Here is a 20,758-nt window from a genome sequence, read left to right on the forward strand (position 1 = left end):
GGTGTTATCTTTCTGTATTTTTCAAATGTAATCATATTATCAAGTTTTTTTAAAGAGACAGGGGTCTCACTATGTTGCCCAGGTTGGTCTCAAAGTCCTGGGCTTAAGCCATCCTCCCACCTGTGCCTCCCAAAGTGCTGGGGATTACAGGCGTGAGCCACCATGCCTGGCCATTACTGAATGGTATAAAAAATCTTTTAAATCATAGTAGAAAATTCAGTATTTACTTGATATATCACTTGATAAACCGATACGGTAATATGGAAAATAAGAGGGGAAAAAAGCCTCTTAAGAAAGATCACATCCCAGCCTGGCCAACATGGCGAAACCCCATCTCTACTAAAAGTAAAAAATTAGCCAGGCGTGGTAGCACACGTGTGTAATTCCAGCTACTACGGAGGCTGAGGCAGGAGAATTGTTTGAACCCAGGGGGCGGAGGTTGCAGTGAGCCAAGATTGTGCCACTGCACTCCAGCCTGGGTGACAGAGCGAAACTCCGTATCAAAAAAAAAAAAAAAAAAAAAAATCACATATATAAAAATATACTTTTGATCAAGCGTGGTGGCTCACACCAGTAATCCCAGGACTTCGAGTGGCCAAGGCAGGCAGATCACTTGAGGCCAAGAGTTCAAGACCAGCCATGGCCAACATGGCAAAACCCCAACTCTACTAAAAATACAAAAACTAGCTGGGCGTGGTGGTGCATGCCTATAATCCTAGCTTGTCTGGTGGCTAAGGCACAAGAATTGCTTGAGCCCAGGAGGCAGAGGCTGCAGTGAGCCGAAATCTAGCCACTATACTTTAGCCTGGGCGACAGAGTGAGACTCCATCTCAAAAAAAAAAAAAAAAAAAAATTATACACACACACTCTCTCTCTCTCTCTCTTTCAGGGTTGGGTGTGGGAGCTTATGCCAGTAATCCCAGTTACTCAGGAAGCCAAGGTGGGAGGATCACTTGAGGCCAGGAGTTCAAGACCAGCCTGGGTAATAAAGCAAGACCCCTGTCTCTACAAAAAATAAAAAATTTGCTAGGCATACTGGCATGCACCTGTTCCAGCTACTCAGGAGGCAAGAGGATTGCCTGGGAGGCGGAGGTTGTAGTAAGCTGAGATTGTACCACTGCACTCCAGTCTGGGTGACAGAGTGAGACCCAGTCTCAAAAATAAAAAATAAAAATAAAATAAAATCACTCCAGCTCATGACTCTGACAAGTAATTCCTTCGCCTCCCTCATATCCCATATCCACTCATCCCTAGTCCTATCAATTTCTTGCAGTGAAGACTCATGCTTTCTTTGGTTCTCACAGGAACCACCTGGTCAAGAAACTTATGTCACACTCCTAAACAACCATCTTAACCTCAAAATTTGTCTCTATCCTTTTTTTTTTTTTTTTTTTTTTTTTTTTGAGACGGAGTCTCCCTCTGTCGCCAGGCTCGAGTACAGTCGTACAATCTCGGCTCACTGCAACATCCGCCTCCCGGCTTCAAGTGATTCTCCTGCCTCAGCCTCCCGAGTAGCTGAGATTACAGATGCCAGCCACTATACCCGGCTAATTTTTGTATTTTTAGTAGAGACAGAGTTTCACCATCTTGGCCAGGCTGGTCTTGAACTCCTGACCTTGTGATCCACCCGCCTTGGCCTCCCAAAGTGCTGGGATTACAGGTGTGAGCCACTGCACCTGGCAACACATATTACTTTCTTACTTGCAGCTTTCCCTAGGTCAAAGTAAACTGCTTACCATTCATTGTGGATAACTCATACTTTGCCATCTTAACACCTTTGCCCTTATGCCTGTAATCTCAGCACTTTGGTGCTTAAAGCAGAGCAGAGCCTATCTCCAGGATTCATAAAGTGTGTGACCTTGGACAAGTTATACATTTCTTCTGAAAAATCTCTCAGGGTGTTAAAGATCAAATGAGGTAAAATGCATAAAATAAGCCTGGTTGTTGTTATTAAGAAGCAAGGCAGCCGGTTACAGTGGCTCAGGCCTGTAATCCCAGAACTTTCAGAGGCCGAGGCAGGCAGATCACGAGGTCAAGAGCTCGAGACCATCCTGGCCAACATGGTGAAACCCCATCTCTACTAAAAATACAAAAATTAGCTGGGCATGGTGGCGCGTGCCTGTAGTCCCAGCTACTTGGAAGGTTGAGACAGGAGAATCACTTGAATCCAGGAGGCGGAGGTTGCAGTAAGCCGAGATCGCACCACTGCACTCCAGCCTGGGCAACAGAGCGAGACTCCATCTCAAAAAAAAAAAAAAGAAGTGAGGTCAGGTGCAGTGGTGGCTCATGCCTGTAATCCCAGCACTTTGGGAGGCCGAGGCGGGTGGATCATCTGAGATCAGGAGTTCGAGACCAGCCTGGCCAACATGGTGAAATCCTGACTCTACTAAAAATACACAAATTAGGCCAGGCACAGTGGTTCACTCCTGTAATCCCAGCATTTTGGGAAGCTGAGGTGGGTGGATCATCTGAGGTCAGGAGTTCAAGACCAGCCTGGCCAACATGGTGAAACCCTGACTGTACTAAAAATACAAAAATTAGCTGGGTGTGGTCGTGGGCCCCTGTAATCCCAGCTACTCAGGAGGCTGAGGCAGGAGAATTACTTGAACCCAAGAGGCAGAGGTTGCAGTGAGTGGAGATTGGGCCACTGCACTCCAGCCTGGGTGAGAGAGTGAGATCTCAAAAAAAAAAAAAAAAAAAAAAAAAAAAAATTAGCCAGGCGTGGCGGTGCACATCTGTAGTCCCAGCTACTCAGGAGGCTGAGGTGGGACGATTGCTTGAGCCTCGGAAGTAGAGATTGTAGTGAGCCAAGATCGCACCACTGCACTCCAGCCAGGGTGACAGTAAATGGGGTAAGAGGTTAATACCCCATTTACTCTGAGGCAGTGAGGAGAGATTCCTGTTTCAAAAAATTTCAAATGGTAAAAAACTAAAATCATTTTTTTAAAATGTGGGAAATGGGATAAGCGAAGGAGATTTTCTCTCTCTTTTTTTTTTTTTTTTTTTTTTTTGAGACAGAGTCTTGCTCTGGCACCCAGGGTCGATCTCGGCTCACTGCAACCTTCTCCTCCCAGGTTCCAGCAATCCTTTTGCCTCAGCCTCTCGAGTAGCTGGGATTACAGGCAGGCACCGCTACACCTGACTAATTTTTATATTTTTTGTAGAGACTGGGTTTCACCATATTGGCCAGGCTGGTCTCGAACTCCTGACCTCAAGTGATCCACCTGCCTCGGCCTCTAAAAGTGCTGGGATTACAGGCGTGAGCCACTGCACCAGGCCTGGAAGTGAAATTTTCTTCTCAAAGAGAGTGAGGCTTGAGTATGATGATAAACTGAAGAGAAGGGGCTAGTGGAATAGAAGAAGTTATAGGGAAGGAAGGAACTAACCAAAAGCGACAAAGTCCCAAGAGGAGCTTGGACTGAGAGCGTATCTCTCTGTCTAAGATTAGAAGGAAAGATGGCCAGAAAATTTGTGGAGGTGGTGAGAATCTGACTCCAAAAGTGAAGGGGTATAGAGAATTTTTGAGGAGCAGAGCAAGCATTACAATAGCTACTGTGGGGAATGAATCAAGTTAAGAGTGCCAAAAAAAGCCAAGGACTCAGTTGGAATTGAAACTCAAGCATTCACAGCAGTGCCAATCTGCTGATTTACAACCTTCCACCCTCCACTAGCAGTGCTCAACATGGAGTGACTAGAGATTAGAATATCTAGGATAGAAATGAAAAAGGACAAGGGGGAACAGGATTTTGAGAGTACTAGTGAGAGGGGCTGTAGGGATCTGATCAGAAGTTCAAGTTGAGTGGACAAAGGTACAGAAAGGTAGTATACAGACATGGGGCGGTGATCAAAGGCAGGCTTCTCACAGAACAGAATTGGGAAAATAGGGTAGAAAAACTCTCTAAGCCAAAACCAGAAAAGGGTGAGAGAGGTGAAAAGTGGGCCAGAATTGTGCCAGCAAAGTGGAAGAGAATATAGGGGGTTCAAGAATTCAAGAGAAGTTCAGGGTTGGGTGGTGGCAAACTCCAAGGCCTCGTTCTGGCATGGACAGATAAAAAAAAAATGAAGGGGAAAGATACCGGAAGCCAGGCTAGAGGGTACACTGTCCACATTGACAGGCAGTGTAATCACCTGGAAGACTGGAGGGTACTGATACAGACTGTGAATCAAGTGGCAAAGTCCTCACTGAAGATGATTGTTGGTAGGTGAGAGCTAAGGAATGGTGAAAAGCCTGGAAAGAAAAAGGATTTTTGCATAAGAATGGTACCAATTTGCTGTTGTAAAATTTGTCCCAAGAGAGATAATCTAATAAGACACAGATAAACTCTGCTTTAGAAGATAATAATATATATATTTCTTTAAAATTGTGGTTTCGGCCAGGCACAGTGGCTCACACCTGTAATCCCAGCACTTTGGGAGGCCGAGGTGGGTGGATCACCTGAGGTCAGGAGTTCCAGACCAGCCTGGCCAACGTGGCAAAAACCCCATCTCTACTAAAAATACAAAAATTAGCTGGGTGTTGTGGCGCACACCTGTAATCCCAGCTAACCAGGAGGCTGAGGCAGGGGAATCACTTGAACCTAGGAGGCGGAGGTTGCAGTGAGCCGAGATCGAGCCACTGCACCCCAGCCTGGATGACAGAGCAAGACTCTGCCTCAAAAAAAAAAAAAAAAAAAAAAAAAATTGTGCTTTCTAGGAATCTTAAAACAAACTAGGAGTAACCAGAAACAGAATTAACTATTTTTTGTTGTTGTTGTTGTTTTAAGTAGAAGTAAAAATGCCCAACTAAGAATAAAAGTTACTTAGCTGCAAACAGATACCTGAGCCCAGAAAACAGGTTACACAACACCATGAACACACTATTAAGACATGTGAAGAGCAAAGGTCAAGAACAAGGAAACATACACACGTCAGCAGATTTATTTATTGCACCAATACCAAACAGGAAAAGTCTCTATGCAGATTAGAAAAGTGATCTACTCAAGTAACATGAAAATCAGTGCAAAGGATGTAATGGAACAGAATCTCAGATTACAAGTAACTTCTTAAAGCCTTGTTGCATTAAACTTATATGGATGGCTCATTTAAATGAAATATCCTGGATACATAAATCCATAGAGTAAGTATATTAGTGGTTGTCAGACTGAAGGAAGGAAAAATGGGGAATGATTGCTAATGGGTACTGGGTTTCTTTTTGGGATGATCACATGTTCTGGAATTAGATAGTGGCTGTGTTTACACAACATTGCGACTATACTAAAAAACATTTAATTGTACAATTTTGAAAGGTCGATTTTATGGTTTATCAACTATATCTCAAAAAAGCTATTATAGAAAAAATTTTAAAGCAAATTTTAAAAAGCTTATATGGCATTTAATATTTAAAACTGATTTACATGAATAATTACACGAAACCATTTACTACTTTTTTTTTTGTTTGAGACGGAGTTTCGCTCTGTCGCCCAGGATGGAGTGCACTGGCGTGATCTCTGCTCGCTGCAAGCTCCGCCTCCTGGGTTCACACCATTCTCCTGCCTCAGCATCCCGAGTAGCTGGGACTACAGGGACCTGCCACCACGCCTGGCTAATTTTTTGTCTTTTTAGTAGAGATGGTGTTTCACCATGTTAGCCAGGATGGTCTTGATCTCCTGACCTAGTGATCCGCCCTCCTCGGCCTCCTAAAGTGCTGGGATTACAGGTGTGAGCCACTGCGCCCAGCCACTTTTTATTTTTTTGACAGAATCTCCCTCTCACCCAGGCTAGAGTTCAGGAGCATGGTCTCTGCTCACTGCAGCCTCAATCTCAGGGACTCAAGCAGTCCTCCCACCTCAGCCTCCTGAGTACCTGGGACTACAGGCATACGCCACACTATGCCTGGCTCATTTACTTTTTAAAACCACATATTAATGGCCAGGCACAGTGGCTCACGCCTGTAATCCCAGCACTTTGGGAGGCCGAGGCGGGCAGATCACCTGAGTTCAGGAGTTTGAGACCAGCCTGATCAACATGGAGAAACCCCGTCTCTACTAAAAAAACAGAAATTAGCGTGGTGTGGTGGCATATGCCTGTAATCCCAGCTACTCAGGAGGCTGAGGCAGGAGAATCGCTTGAACCTGGGAGGCAGAGGTTGCAGTGAGCCAAGATCATGCCACTGCACTCCAGCTGGGGTGACAGAGCGAGACTGTGTCTCAAAAAATAAATAAATAAATAAATATTTAGTTCGTGACCAGCTTTGGCAACATGGAAAAACCACATTTCTATAAAAAATACAAAAAGTAACCAGACGTGATAGCATGCACTTAGTGACAGTGAGACCCTGTCTCAAAAAAAATAAAAAATAAAAACTACACATTAGTTCTAAGGGTCCTGTACAAAAAAAAAAAAAAATACGCATAAGATGACAAAATACAAATACCCAAAAAGTACTGCTGGGAGAAAATAAGGGACAAAACAGCCTAAAGAGGCAAATATGACATTGGAGTATGACTGTAGAATCAATGCACTAATAACTTTGGGATGCAAAGCATGGTAATGCTGTGGTGAAATGGATGTAGTAACTGTCCTCGAATACAAATATCCAGGTTGAGCACAGTGGCTCATGTCTGTAATCCCAGCACTTTGGGAGGCCAAGGCAAGAGGATCACCTGAGACCAGGAGTTACAGACCAGCCTGAGCAACATAACAAGATCCCATCTCTAAATAAAAAAAAAAGATTTTTTTTGAGACAGAGTCTCACTCTGTCACCCAGGCTGGAGTGCAGTGGCGCAATCTCGGCTCACTACAACCTCCGCCTCCTGGGTTCAAGCAATTCTCTGCCTCAGCCTCCCAAGTAACAGGGATTATAGGCGCCCACCACCATGCCTGGCTAATTTTTTTGTATTTTTAGTGGGAACGAGGTTTCACCATCTTGGCAGGCTGGTCTTGAACTCCTGACCTCGAGATCCACCCGCCTCGGCATCTCAAAGTGCTGGGATTACAGATGTGAGCCACCATGCCTGGTACAAAAAAATTTTTAAATTACCTGGGTATGGTAGCAAGAAACTGCAGTCCCAGATACTCAGGAGGTTGAGGCTGGAGGATTGCTTGAGCCCCAAAATTCAAGCAGTGAGCTAGGATCACACCACTGCATTCCAAACTGGGCAACAAAGTGAGACCCTGTCTTTAAAAAAAAAAAAAAAAAAAAAAAAAAAGGATGAACTGGGCATGATGGCTCACATCTGTAATCCCAGCACTTTGGGAGGCTGAGGTGGGGGATCACTTGAACACAGGCGTTTGAGACCATCCTGGGCAACATGGGAAGTCCCCGTCTCTACAAAAAAAAAAAAAAAATTCCAAAAATAGGCCAGGTGTGGTGGCTTACGCCTGTAATCCCAGCACTTTGGGAGGCCGAGGCAGGCAGATCATAAGGTCAGGAGTTCAAGACCAGCCTGACCAACATGGTGAAACACCATCTCTACTAAAAATACAAAAATTAACTGGGTGTGGTGGCATGCACCTGTAATCCTAGCTACTCAGGAGGCTGAGGCAGGAGAACCGCTTGAACCCAGGAGGCAGAGGTTGTAGTGAGCCAAGATCGTGCCACGGCACTCCAGCCTGGACAACAAGAGCGAAACTCCATCTCAAAAAAAAAAAAAGTGTAGAAATATACCTATAGGAGGACACGATGGCTCACGCCTGTAATCCAAGCACTTTGGGAGGCCAAGCCGGACGGATCACTTTAGGTCAGGAGTTCAAGACCAGCTTGGCCAACATGGTGAAACCCCATCTCTACTAAAAATACAAAAATTAGCAGGGTGTGGTGGTGCACGCCTGTAATCCTAGCTACTTGAGAGGCTGAGGCAGGAGAATCACTTGAAGCCTGGAGGTGGAGGTTGCAGTGAGCCTGGAACCACTGCACTCCAGCCTGGGCGATAGAGCAAGACTCCGTGTCAAAAAAAAAAGAAAAGAGATACTAATATAGCATTCTAACTTGTAAGCTTCAAATGATGTGGCAATAATTTTCATTTCTTTTGCTATTTCTTTTTTCTTTTTTTTTTTTTTTAGCACCAGTGTCCTTTTCTGTCAGCCAGGCTGGAATGCAGTGGCATGATCACAGGTCACAGGTCTTGACCTGGCTTCAAGCAATCCTCCCATCTCAGCAGCAAGTAGCTGGGACTACTGGCTTACTAGCCAGAGCCCTGCACCCAGCAATTTTTTTTTTTTTTTTTTTTGTTAGAGAGAGACTGGGTCTTGCTATGTTGCCCAGGCTGATTTTCATTTCTGTTAGACTCATCTTTTTTCTTAATTCTTGCTTGAATTTCCATTCCAGTATAATAATGCAAGTCAAAGGAAGGTTAAAATGTACCTTATTTAAACTGCTAATCTTTATAATTACTGACAATGCATCTCTGATATTTCTAAAATGAAGACACCTTCCTTTTCTACAAACTCAGAAAATGCCAATGAACGATCTTAACATTTTTTAAGTTCAAAACATTTTGGTGACAGACATAAGTCTACTGAAAGGTACAATAGTAGATATTCATGTTGCTTTGCTATACTGGCACTACCATTTATTTGTCATCTGTAAAATGACAGCTAGTGCCTTACTCATAGTAGTCAATAAATGTTCCTTTTCTTTCCTTCTTTCATTGTTTCAATGTGACTTACTCTTCACTGATATTTTAACACACAATATAGGACGTCTTCAAAGACACTTGGTAATATAGAGGCTGATGTAAGAACACACAAATAAATAATTGTAGGTTTAATTTTTCAAGTTAAAAGGACTTCTTCACCTCATTTTGTCCAATGTACCAAACACCTTAAATTGCTGACGAATTTGGTTCTTTCAGCTAACAATGTCAAAGTTTTAGCTGTTTTAAAACAAATTTTTATTTTGGAAAAGTTTCAACACCTTAAAAATCAGTACAGTGGCCCAGTGAGGCGGCTCATGCCTTTAATCCCAGCACTTTGGGACGCAGAGGCGAATAGATCACCTGAGGTCAGGAGTTGGAGACCAGACTGGCTAACATGGCGAAATCCCATCTCTACTAAAAATAGAAAAATTAGGCCGGATGCGGTGGCTCACCCCTATAATCCCAGCACTTTGGGAGGCCGAGGCGGGCGGATCACGAGGTCAGGAGATCGAGACCATCCTGACTAACATGGTGAAACCCCATCTCTACTAAAAAATACAAAAAAATTTGCCGGGCATGATGGCGGGCGCCTGTAGTCCCAGCTACTCAGGAGGCTGAGGCAGGAGAATCGCTTGAACCCAGGAGGCAGAGATTTCAGTAAGCAAAGATCGTGCCACTGCACTCCAGCCTGGGCCACAAGAGGGAAACTCTGTCTCAAAACAACAACAACAAAAATTTTAAAAATAAAAATAAAAATCAGTACAGTTCTCTCAAAACTGTATCTTTTTTCCACTCAACTGGAACTCTGGGCTACGGAAAACGTTAACCAGTACTAGTAAGGAAGCTCAATTTGCCTCTACACTAATTGGGAGCGCTGAAAACACAAGGCCGCGTCATAGCCTCTTCAGCTGTCAGTGAGATCCGCCACCTTCACTTTACCAGCTAAGGAAACTGAGGCCCAGGGAAAGGAAGGGGCTTGCTTGCAGCCATCTCGTTCTTTCCTGAAAAGACCAGCGTCTGACAGCAGCAGTGTTCTGCCCCGAGGGCTATCAGGCGGCCCCGCCGAGTATGGATGAGACCTGTCCTCCCTCGTGCCGCCTAACCCGGGGTGAAAAACAGGCGCCCCTTCACGCAGTGCCACAGGCAGGGACCCAGAGCAGGTCTTGGCCCTAAAAGTGCGCCTTCTAGGGGATCCATAGCTGCTGCCCGCCGGTCCTCCCAGAAGGAGGGGCTGTCACTCACCTGCGACTGGAGAGAACGCAATCCCCTGCTTGGCGTTGGCCGTACACCAGGAGACCGAACTGCAAAGCGCGATGGCTGCCGTGGCCACAGTTCGCATCAGCCCCTTCCGGGCCGGCGGGTGCCTCACTAGCGACAGTCCGCAGGACCGCGTCGCCGAGCGCCCTAGGTTCCGCCTCCTGGCAGTATTGCCGCCAATTCCCCCAGCTGAACGAGTCTGCTCGCATCCCCTAACGCCGCCCGGGTCTCCTAGCCGCCTGGTCTCCCCACACCCGCCCGCCCGAAGGGATTTTAGGGGCCTGCGTGCCTAGAAGGGAACACCCCATGCCTCCCTAGGGGAAATTACCTTTGGCTTTTTTTTTTTTTTTTTTTTTTTTTGAGACGTTGTCCCGCTCTGTCTCCCAGGCTGGGGTGCAATGGCGCGATCTCGGCTCATTGCAGCCTCCACCCCCTGGATTCAAGCGATTCTCCTACCTCAGCCTCCAGAGTAGCGCAGACTACAGGCACCCACCACCACTGTCTGGCAAAATTTTTTTTTTTTTTTTTTTTGAAACGGAGTCTCGATTTTGTCGCCCAGGCTGGAGTGCAATGGCGCGATCTCAGCTTACTGCAACCTCTGCCTCCCGGATTCAAGCGATTCTCCTACCTCAGTCTCCTGAGTAGCTGGGAGCACAGGCGCGCACCACCATGCCCGGCTAATTTTTGTATTTTTAGTAGAGACGGGGTTTCACCATGTTGGGCAGGCTGGTCTCCAACTCCTGACCTCAGGTGATCCGCCCGCCTCGGCCTCCCAAAGTGCTAGGATTACAGGCGTGAGCCACTGCGCCTGGCTACTTTTTGTATTTTTAGTAGAGACCGGGTTTCAACATGTTGGCCAGGCTGGTCTCAAACACCTTAGCATAAGTGATCCACCTGCCTCAGCCTCCCAAAGTGCTGGGATCACCACCGCGCCCTGCCTAAAATACATTTTCAAAGTACACGTGTTTATTGAATTCATTTTTTTTCTTTTTGTTATTTGTGCTTATTGAATTCACCAGTGATTTACACACTGTAGCTATGTACCAGATAAATGCTGGTTATTCGGCTTTTATTCAGCTGGTTATTCAGTTGTTTTATAGATGGTCTTGGCCGGGCACGGTGGCTCACAACTGTAATCTCAGCACTTTGGGAGGTCGAGGTAGGCGGATCACCTGAGGTTAGGAGTTCAAGACCAGCCTGGCCAACATGGTGAAACCCCATCTCTACAAAAATACAAAAATTAGCCGGGCATGATGGCAAGTGCCTGTAATGCCAGCTACTCGGGAGGCTGTGGCAGGAGAATAGCTTGAACCCAGGAGGTGGAGGTTGCAGTGAGCTGAGATCGCACCATTGCACTCCAGCCTGGGTGACAAAGTGAGACTCTGTCTCCGTCTCAAAAAATAAATAAATAAAATTAAAAATAAATTAAATAAATTATATATATATAGATGGTCTTGCTCTTTCTCCCAGGCTGGAGTCCAATAGTGCTATCATAGCTCACTGCAGCCTCAATCTCTTCAGCTCAAGGAATCCTCCCCACATAGCTGGGACCACAGGCGTGTGCCACCAGGCCCAGCTAATATTTTAAATGTTTTGTAGAGATAGGGGACTCACTATGTTGCCCAGGCTGATCTTGAACTCTTGGGCTCAAGAGACCCTCCAGCCTCTGCCTCCCAAAGTGCTGAGATTACAGAAGCGTAGCCAGATAGTCAGCATTTTTTTTTTTTTTTTGGAGGCGGAGTCTCACTCTGTCGCGCAGGCTGGAGTGCAGTGGTGTGAGCTTGAGCTCGGCTCACCGCACCTCCGCCTCTCCGTTTCAGGCAGTTCTCCTGCCTCAACCTCCCGAGTAACTAGGACTACAGTCGCACTCCACCATGCCTGGCTAACTTTTTGTATTTTAGTAGAGACAGAGTTTCATGGTTTTGCCCAGGCTGGTCACACCCGACTAGTTTTCTGCATTTTATTAGAGATGGGGTTTCACCGTGTTGCCCAGCCTGGTCTCCAATACCTGAGCTCAGGCAATCCATCCGCCTCGGCCTCCCAAAGTGCTAGGATTATAGGTGTGAGCCACCGTGCCTGGCCATAGTCAGCCTTTTTGTATGTTTATTTTACTATGGAACAGTTCATGAATTTGCCTGTCATCCTCGTGCAGGGGCCATGCTAATCTCTGTATTGTTTGAATTTTAGTATATGCGCTGCCAAAGAGAGCATACAGGTATTCAGCTTTACATAAGACTGTTTTGACATCAATGTACTTTTCTAATGGATTGGTGTTGCCTTCTTTAAATGCATCAAGAGCTGTTTAGGGATTCTCAGCAAAGCCTACCATTGGCTCTGCTGGATCTCCTCTTTCTGCTCCAGCCTCAGGAAGTGCTTCACACCATGCGCTCTCCCTTGACACTAGGGTTTCCCTCCGCCAGAAAAGCTTCTACCCACCTCTGCATTTCACCCAGCTAACTCCTACACACTCTTCAGGTCTCAACTCTTCAGGTCTTCCTCTCATCAAGGCCTTCCTCCCAGATTTGGTTAAGCCCTCTGTCACAGATATTGAGATGGAGCAGGGACCCCTCTTAGGGGCCTGCCTGGCCCTCCCAACCAAGTATGGAAATAAGGGAAAATCTTGAGTTCCTTTAAGGGAAATTCCCCATACCTAGCTAGCCCTGAGCAAATTGATAAGCAAGAAAGTAATAGTAGCTCAAAACAATAGCCTAAGAAGTTTGAGTCATAAGATGTTTGGTTCTTTATAAAACTAAAGATAACATCTTTACATATGTCCCTGAGTTGTTTTTCAGAAACCCAGACCCATATCAAATGGATCCACGGGAGCCGGGTGTGGTGGCTCATGCCTGTAATCCCAACACTTTCGGAGGCTCAGGCAGGAGGATTGCCTGAGCCCAGGAGTTTAAGACCAGCCTAGGCAATACAGTGAGACCTCATCTCCATAAAAAATAAAATAATTAGCTGGGCATGCTTGTGTGCCTGCAGTCCCAGCTACTCGGGCGGCTGAGGTGCCAGGATTGCTTGATTTGAGCCTGGGAGATCCAGGCTGTAGTGTTCCCACCACTGCACTCCAGCCTGAGCAACAGAGTGAGACCTTGTCTCCTCTACCAAAAAAAAAAAAAAAAAAAAAAGATAGTCCATCTTTTTAGGCCAAACCAATGTATAACCTCATGTACTGATATACAATTTTGCCTGTAACTTCTGCTTTTCTGAAATTTACCCCTCCCTTTAAAAACTCTTGCTTGGGCCGGGCACAGTGGCTCACACCTGTAATCTCAGCACTTTGGGAGGCCGAGGTGGGCAGATCACCTGAGGTCAGGAGTTCAAGACCAGCCTGGCCAACATGGTGAAACTGCATCTCTCTTTAAAATACAAAAATTAGCTGAGTGCGGTGGTGCACGCCTGTAATCCCAGCAACTTGAGAGGCTGAGGCAGAGAATCACTTGAACGTGGGAGGCGGAGGTTGCAGTGAGCCCAGATCGCGCCATTGCACTCCAGTCGGGGCTAGAGAGTAAGACTCTGACAAAAAAACAAACAAACAAACAAACAAAAAAAAAACCACTCTGGTTTGTAAGCCATTGGGGAAGTCAGGTCTTAAGTGTGAGCTGCCACATTCTCCTTGTTTGGCGCCCTGCAAATAAACACCCTCATGTAAAGCCTCAATATAGATGTCAGGCCTTACTGCATTGGGAAGCAGACTCCAGTTTGGTTGGGTAACAAGCTTCCTCAGCAACTTTATGATTTACTTTTTTTTTTTTTTTTTTGAGACCGAGTTTTGCTCTTGTTGCCCAGGCTGGAGTGCAATGGTGCGATCTTGGCTCACTATAACCTCTGCCTCCTGGGTTCAAGCGATTCTCCTGCCTCAGCCTCCTGAGTAGCTGGGATTACAGTTGTGCCCCACCATGCCTGGTTAATTTTGTAGTTTTAGTAGAGATGGGGTTTCACAGTGTTGGTCAGGCTGGTCTCAAACTCCTGACCTCAGGTGATCCATCTGCCTTGGCCTCCCAAAGTGCTGGGATTACAGGCATAAGCCATGGCGCCCGGTTTACAATTTAATCACTGAAGTTATACAATTGTATACCAGCAGACATTTCATAAGCTTCCTGATGTTATGGCCCCTATATACTTTTTTCCCCTCCAAAAACTATTTTCAGGGCCTGGCACAAAATAGGTACTTAATAAATATGATTTGTAACATGAAGGACTCCTAGGAACATTTTTGTCCTCTAGGGGTTGAAGGGTTTCCTTTTTTTTTTTTTTTTTTTTTTTTGAGACAGAGTCTCGATCTGTCGCCCAGGCTAGAGTGCAGTAGTGCGATCTTGACTCACTGCAACCTCCACCTCCTGGGTTCACTCCATTCTCCTGCCTCAGCCTCCCGAGTAGCTGGGACTACAGGCGCCCGCCACCATGCCCAGCTAATTTTTTGTATTTTTAATAGAGACAGGGTTTCACCATGTTAGCCAGGATGGTCTCGATCTCCTGACCTCGTGATCCACCCACCTCGGCCTCCCAAAGCGCTGGGATTACAGGCGTGAGCCACCGCACCTGGCCTTTTTATTTTTATTTTTCAAAGACACAGTCTCACTCTGTTGCCCAGGCTGGAGTGCAGTGGCACGATCTCGCCTCACCGCAACCTCCGCCTGCCTCATTCAAGAGATTCTCATGCCTCAGCCTCCTAAGTAGCTGGGACTACAAGTGCCTGCCACCACACCTGGCTAATTTTTTTGTATTTTTAGTTGAGACAGGGTTTCACCTTGTTGGCCAGGCTGGTCTCAAACGCCTGACCTCTAGTGATCCACCCATCTTGGCTTCCCAAAGTGCTGGGATTAGAGGCGTGAGCTACTGCACTGGGCCAGAAGGGTTTCTTTAGAGTTCATTAATCTGCAGTGGGAGAGCCTGTTGTTCCAGTCTGGGTTTCCCTCTATACTCTCTCCACTCACCTGGTCTTGAATTCAGTTTGGTTTAATAAACAGTAATGTGGCCTGAGGCAATTTGCAAGGCTCCTCGGCTCCTTAAGATTACAGCTATTGTCCTAGATAGGCTTTCTTTCCTGATATCCTTGGCATTTTGGTGAGCCTTTAAAAAATTTGAGGCAGAGCTAGCTCCCTGACTCACATTTGCAATCCCAGCATTTTGGAAGCCTTATGTGGGAGGACTGCTTGAGACTAGGAGTTGGAGACCAGCCTGGACAACAAAGTGAGACCCTATCTCTGAAAAAAACTTTTTAAAATTAGTTAGGTGTGGTAGTGTGCATGTGAAGTCCCAGCTACTTGGGAGGCTGAGGTAGGAGGATTGCATGAGCCCAGGAGTTCAAAGATGCAGTAAGATATGATTGTGCCACTGCACTCCAGCCTGGGTGACAGAGCGAGACCCTCCCTGTATCTTTAAAAAAAAAAAAAAAATTATAACATTCTATACACTTTTACAAAACACTTAAAATGAAAAACTTAATCTAGCTACAGACTAAAGCTACAGGTTAAAGACTTGTTCCGACATTAGCCACTCAAAGTTTCAGTTCCTGCATCTGTAAAATGGGGACTAATATCCAGAAGGAATTATATCATGAGAAAATAACATACAAAAAGGAATAGTTATAGGAAAAGGACCAGGCAAGTATTATAGTTTAACTGAATCGATTTGGCCTAGACCACCGGGGGGCCTTGACTCCCAAACTGTAGAAACTTTTGGGAATTTTGAGCAGAACAGAAACATGGTCAGAATTGTATTTTTAAATGTTTCCTCTGGCAGCAGTGTGCAGATTTTATTGGAACAAGTCAAGTCTAAAAGCTGAGATAAGTAATGAGGCTGCTGCAGTTACGCAGGTGAGAGGTAACAGGGCCTGGGTTGAGTCAGTGGGAACAGGGAAATAGGCAATCCTATGAGAAACTGTAAAGGTTGGAATCTCTAAGATTTCATGGCTGGGCGCGGTGGCTCATGCCTGTAATCCTAGCACTTTGGGAGGCCCAGGCAGGTGGATCACGAGGTCAGGAGTTCAAGACCAGCCTGGCCAATATGGTGAAACAGCGTCTCTACTAAAAATACAAAAATTAGCCGGGCATGGTGGCACGCACCTGTAATCTCAGCTACTTGGGAGGCTGAGGCAGGAGAATCATTTGAACCTGGGAGGCAGAGGTTGAAGTGAGCCGAGATTACGCCACTGCACTCCAGCCTGGGTGACAGAGCCAGACTCCATCTCAAGAAAAAAAAATGATTTCACAATTGACCTGGCACAGTGGCTCACACCTGTAATCCCAGCACTTCAGGAGGCTGAGGTGGGCGGAGTTTAAGACCAGCCTGGCGAACATAAAGAAACTCCATCTCTACAAAAATGCAAAAATCAGCTGGACATAGTGGTGCACGCCTGTAGTGACAGTTACTCAGGAGGCTGAGGCAGGAGAACCTGGGAGGCAGAGGTTATATTGAGCCAAGATCATGCCACTGCACTCCAGCCAGGGTGACAGAGCAAGACTCTATCTCAAAACAAACAAACAAAAAGCAACAATTCATGATTGATTGCATGTGGCTAGCAAAAGCAAAAGAGGTAACAAAGTCCAAAGTTTTACTTGAATTAGTAAGTCTACTTCTCTCTCTCTAGTGCAAACACCTTACTGCAGGCCACCATCAGCTCTGGCCCAAGTTACAACAACTTCATTATTTCCCCTCCAACAACTTATCCTCACAGTGGCTGGATAGATTTTTTTTTTTTTTTTTGAGATGGGGTCTTGCTCTGTTGCCCAGGCGGGAGTACAGTGGTATGATCATGGTTCACTGCAGCCTCAACTTCCCAAGTGATCCTCCCACTTTAGCCTCCGAAGCAGCTGGGATCACAGGTATGCACCTCCATGCCCAGCTAATTTGTTAAAATTTTTATAGAGATGGAGTCTCCCTATGTTGCCTAGGCTGGTCTCAAGGTCCTGGGCTCAAGTGATCCTCCTGCCTTGGCCTCCCAAAGTGCTGGGATTACAGGCATGAGCCAACTTGCATGGCCTGAGTTTTTGTTAATGGATTCATCTTAAAGCATACTTGGACCATGTTATTCTTCTATTTATAAATCTTCAATTGCTGCTCCAAACCTCTAAACTCCTGAAAATGGCTTATAAGTTTCTCATGGCTCTGTCCCCCTCTACTGTTCCAATCTCATCTCATGCCATTCTGCCTTGCCAACCACAGCAAGCTGATTCCTGGCGCCGGGCCTTTCTAGATGCTCTTCCTGCCTGGAGCCCTTTCCCCAACCCAGCTCCTCTTTTCACATAATTTTCTCATCCTTTGGATCACAGCTCAAATGTCATCTCCTGTCCTAACCATCCTATCCAAACCAGGTCCTTCTTTGCTATTTTCTGCCTCAGCACTGATTCCTCAATAGCACTTACCAATTTAAAAGTTTAAAATATATATTTATCTACATTTTTGTTTCTTTCAACTATAAACTCCACAGATCCACAGAAGGAAGACATCTTCTCTGTCCTGTTCCTTTTTACTTGGTGCCTGGCACATGAAAGGTATTTAATAAGTATTTTTTCCAGCCAGGCACGGTGGCTCATGCCTGTAATCCCATCACTTTGGGAGGCTGGGGCAGGCAGACCACCTGAGGTCAGGAATTCGAGACTAGCTTGGCCAACAAGGTGAAACCCTGTCTTTACTAAAAATACAAAAATTAGCCAGGTTTAGTAGAAGGTGCCTGTAATCGCAGCTACTTGGGAGGCTGAGGCAGGAGAATCACTTGAACTCTGGAGGCGGACTTTGCAGTGAGATGAGACGATGCCATTGCACTCCAGCCTGGGCAACAAGAGTGAAACTCCGTCTCAAAAACAAACAAAAGAAACAGAAAAATAAATACTCTTTCCAACTTGGGCAATATAGTGAGATCATGTCTGTACACAAAATTTTAAAAATTAGCTGGGTGTGGTAGCACATGCCTAATCCCGGTTACTCAGGAGGCTGTGGTAGGAGGATTGCTTGAGCTTGGGAGGTAGAGGATGCAGTGAGCTATGATCACACCATTGCACTCCAGTCTGGGCGACTGAGTGAGACTCTGTTTAAAAAAAAAAAAAATTGTTTTTTTAATGAATGAATGAAGGGACTGGTGAAGTTATTCATGAGAAAATGTCATGAGGAAAAGGTAGGTTTAGAGGCAAAGGTATACATCTCTAATACTGTGGTGTCAGGGTATCTGTAGATAAATAGTTGGGGTTAGAAATGGAAAAACACACTTTGGGAGGCTGAGGTGGGTGGATGACCTGAGGTCAGGAGGTCGAGACCAGCCTGGCCAACATAGTGAAACCCTGTCTCTACTAAAAATACAAAAATTAGCTGGAGGCGGCCGCTCATGCCTGTAATCCCAGCACTTTGGGAGGCTAAGGTGGGTGAATCATGAGGTCAGGAGTTTGAGACCAGCCTGGACAACATGGTGAAACCCCATCTCTACTAAAAATACAAAAAGTTAGCTGGCAGCAGTGATAGGCGCCTGTAATCCCACCTACTCGGGAGGTTGAGGCAGGAGAATCGCTTGGACCCAGGAGGCAGAGGTTGCAATGAGCTGAGATCGCACCTCTGCACTCCAGCCCAGGCGACAGAGTGAGACTCCATCAAAAAAAAAAAAAAGCAAAAATTAGCTGGGCGTGTGGGCGGTCGCCTGTAATCCCAGCTACTCAGGAGGCTAAGGTAGGAGAATTGCTTGAACCCAGGAGACAGAAGTTGCAGTGAGCTGTGATCACGCCACTGCACTCCAGCCAGGGTGACAGAGCAAGACTCTGTCTCAAAAAAAAAAAAAAAAAAAAAAAAATTAGCCAGGCGTGGTGGCACACGCTTGTAGTCCCAGCTACTCCGGAGGCTGAGGCAGGAGAATCGCTTGAACCGGCGAGGTGGAGGTTGCAGTGAGCTGAGATAGCGCCACTGCACTCCAGACTGGGTAACAGATGAGATTCCGTCTCAGAAAGAGAAAAGAAAAAAGAATTGGCATTTGATACTGTACCTCTAGCCCTTCTCAGGTGAGCTGGGCCTGCCCAGAGGCTAACACTGCTTCAGCTACAGTATTAGGCCTTATCACAATATAGCATAACACTTGAGAACCTAAAAGAACTTGAGACCTCTCATTACTAAGCATTCAAGTAAAAAAAAAAAAAAGAACTTGAGACCAACATAGTTTAGAAACAAGTGCTAGTGATGTGGTTTACGCTATAAGTGCAACAGTAACTTATAGTAATGAATTAATGAGGGTCAAAATAGTCAAAATAGGTCTAGGGCTGTAGTTCATGCCTATAATCCTAGCACTTTGGGAGGCTGAGGCAGGCTGATTGCTTGAGTCCAGGAGTTTGAGATCAGCCTGGGAAACATGGTGAAATCCTGTCTCTACAAAAAATACAATTATTGGGTGTGGTGGTGTGCGCCTGTAGTACCAGCTACTTAGGAGGCTGAGGTGGGAGGATAACTTGAGCCCAGGAGGTTAAGGATACAGTGAGCTATGATCACGCCACTGCACTCCAGTCTGGGTGACAGAGTGAGACCCTGTTTCTAAAAAGAAAAAAAAAGAATTATCAGAAGTCTGGAAGGTAAAACACTTTAAATTGATTCCTTCAAAAATGTTTACTGAATATTGTGCCTGTTAAGTGTGAGGCCCCCAGCCAAGTGCTGAGAATACCCAGGTGAATAAGACACAGTCCTTGGTCTCTACTCACTGATGGTCTAACAGGGAAACAGACATGGTTACCTTGGAATTGACAGGCTATGTATAGACTTATATTCCATTGAAAAAAGATAAACATAGACATGAATAGGGCCAGAGGCAGTGGCTCACGCCTATAACCCCAGCACTTTGGGAGGCTGAGGCAGGAGGATCACTTGAGGCCAGGAGTTTGGGAGCAGCCTGAGCAACATGGTGAGACCTCATCTCTATCAAATAAGATAGTAAAAAAGACACAAATACATAACAATGATAAGTGTTATGAAGAAACATAAGCAGAGTAAGAGGAACACAGAGTGAGCTGTGTCATGTAGGGTATTTAGGGAAGCCCTCTTCAATTAAAGTAACATTTGAACAAGAGCCTAAAGGAGTGAGAGTTTGAGTTCCCTGGATGTCTTGGGGAAGAGTATCCCAAGTAACGGAAATATGTGTAATGGCAGGCTTGTGCTTGAATAGCTAGAGAAATAGCAAATGTGTCTGGAGTGGAGTGAGTGGGAAGGAGTGTGGAAGTCAAAGAGGTAGCAAGGCCAGGTCATGTGGGGCCTGGGTAGCACTGTGGATTTTACTTAGCTTGAGATGAGAAAAGTCATGCAGAAAAATTTTAACTTGATGGAGCAAGTGGAGGGAGTAATCACAGATCTGGGAGTATAGGAAAGTAAAAAAATGGAATCAGTAGTTCAGGAACTCAATTCAACATGTGGGTTGGATTAGAGAGAGGCAATCCAGAAGGCTATTCATTCCCAACAGTTCAAGTGCAAGATGATGAAAAGTAACCAGAATGGGCAGGAAGAATGGTAAGAGTTACATAAAAATGAGAAGTTTTCAAAGAAAGCAATGGGATTTTCAGGCCTGGTGGGGATGAATGTACTTGTGATGTAGCTCAGAGCTGCTGACTTCAGATACAAACAGCTGTCCTGTCAGAAGCAAATGAGGCCAAAGTAACTGTTCTTAAAAAGGAACCACAAGACAGTTTCAGTAAACAAAACTGTTGTTCTTATAAACCTATTTGTAACTGAAACTGTTCTTTGTTTGTTTGAAATAGAAATGGAACAGTCTTTTTTTCTTTTTTTTTTTATAGGGAGTTTCGCTCTGTCACCCAGGCTGGAGTGCAGTGGCAGGATCTCGGCTCACTGCAACCTCCACTTCCCGGGTTCAAGCAATTCTCCTGCCTCAGCCTCCCGAGTAGCTTGGATTACAGGTAACTGCC

General features: G+C 45.6%; 1 protein-coding gene and 1 non-coding gene across 3 annotated transcripts in view; both read right to left on the reverse strand.

Annotated features, from left to right (window-relative positions):
* SAR1B (secretion associated Ras related GTPase 1B) overlaps positions 1-10,114 on the reverse strand; it is a 35,212-nt gene extending 25,098 nt beyond the window's left edge. The window contains exon 1 of one of the 2 annotated variants that reach the window (XM_031666465.1): positions 9,858-10,114. The gene's annotated coding sequence lies outside the window, so the exon portion shown is untranslated. Of the gene's footprint in view, positions 1-4,128; positions 4,153-9,857 lie in introns of those variants that run through there. The other variant, XM_031666466.1, reaches the window with a different exon arrangement.
* Positions 10,115-11,979: 1,865 nt separating this feature from the next.
* Positions 11,980-12,081, reverse strand: LOC116275079. Its single transcript, XR_004184046.1, has one exon. It is a non-coding gene; the product is annotated as a U6 spliceosomal RNA (small nuclear RNA).
* Positions 12,082-20,758: the final 8,677 nt, after the last annotated feature.

Source organism: Papio anubis, chromosome 5 (genome assembly GCF_008728515.1).
Source record: "Papio anubis isolate 15944 chromosome 5, Panubis1.0, whole genome shotgun sequence".
In the NCBI taxonomy this organism is placed as follows: domain Eukaryota; kingdom Metazoa; phylum Chordata; class Mammalia; order Primates; family Cercopithecidae; genus Papio; species Papio anubis.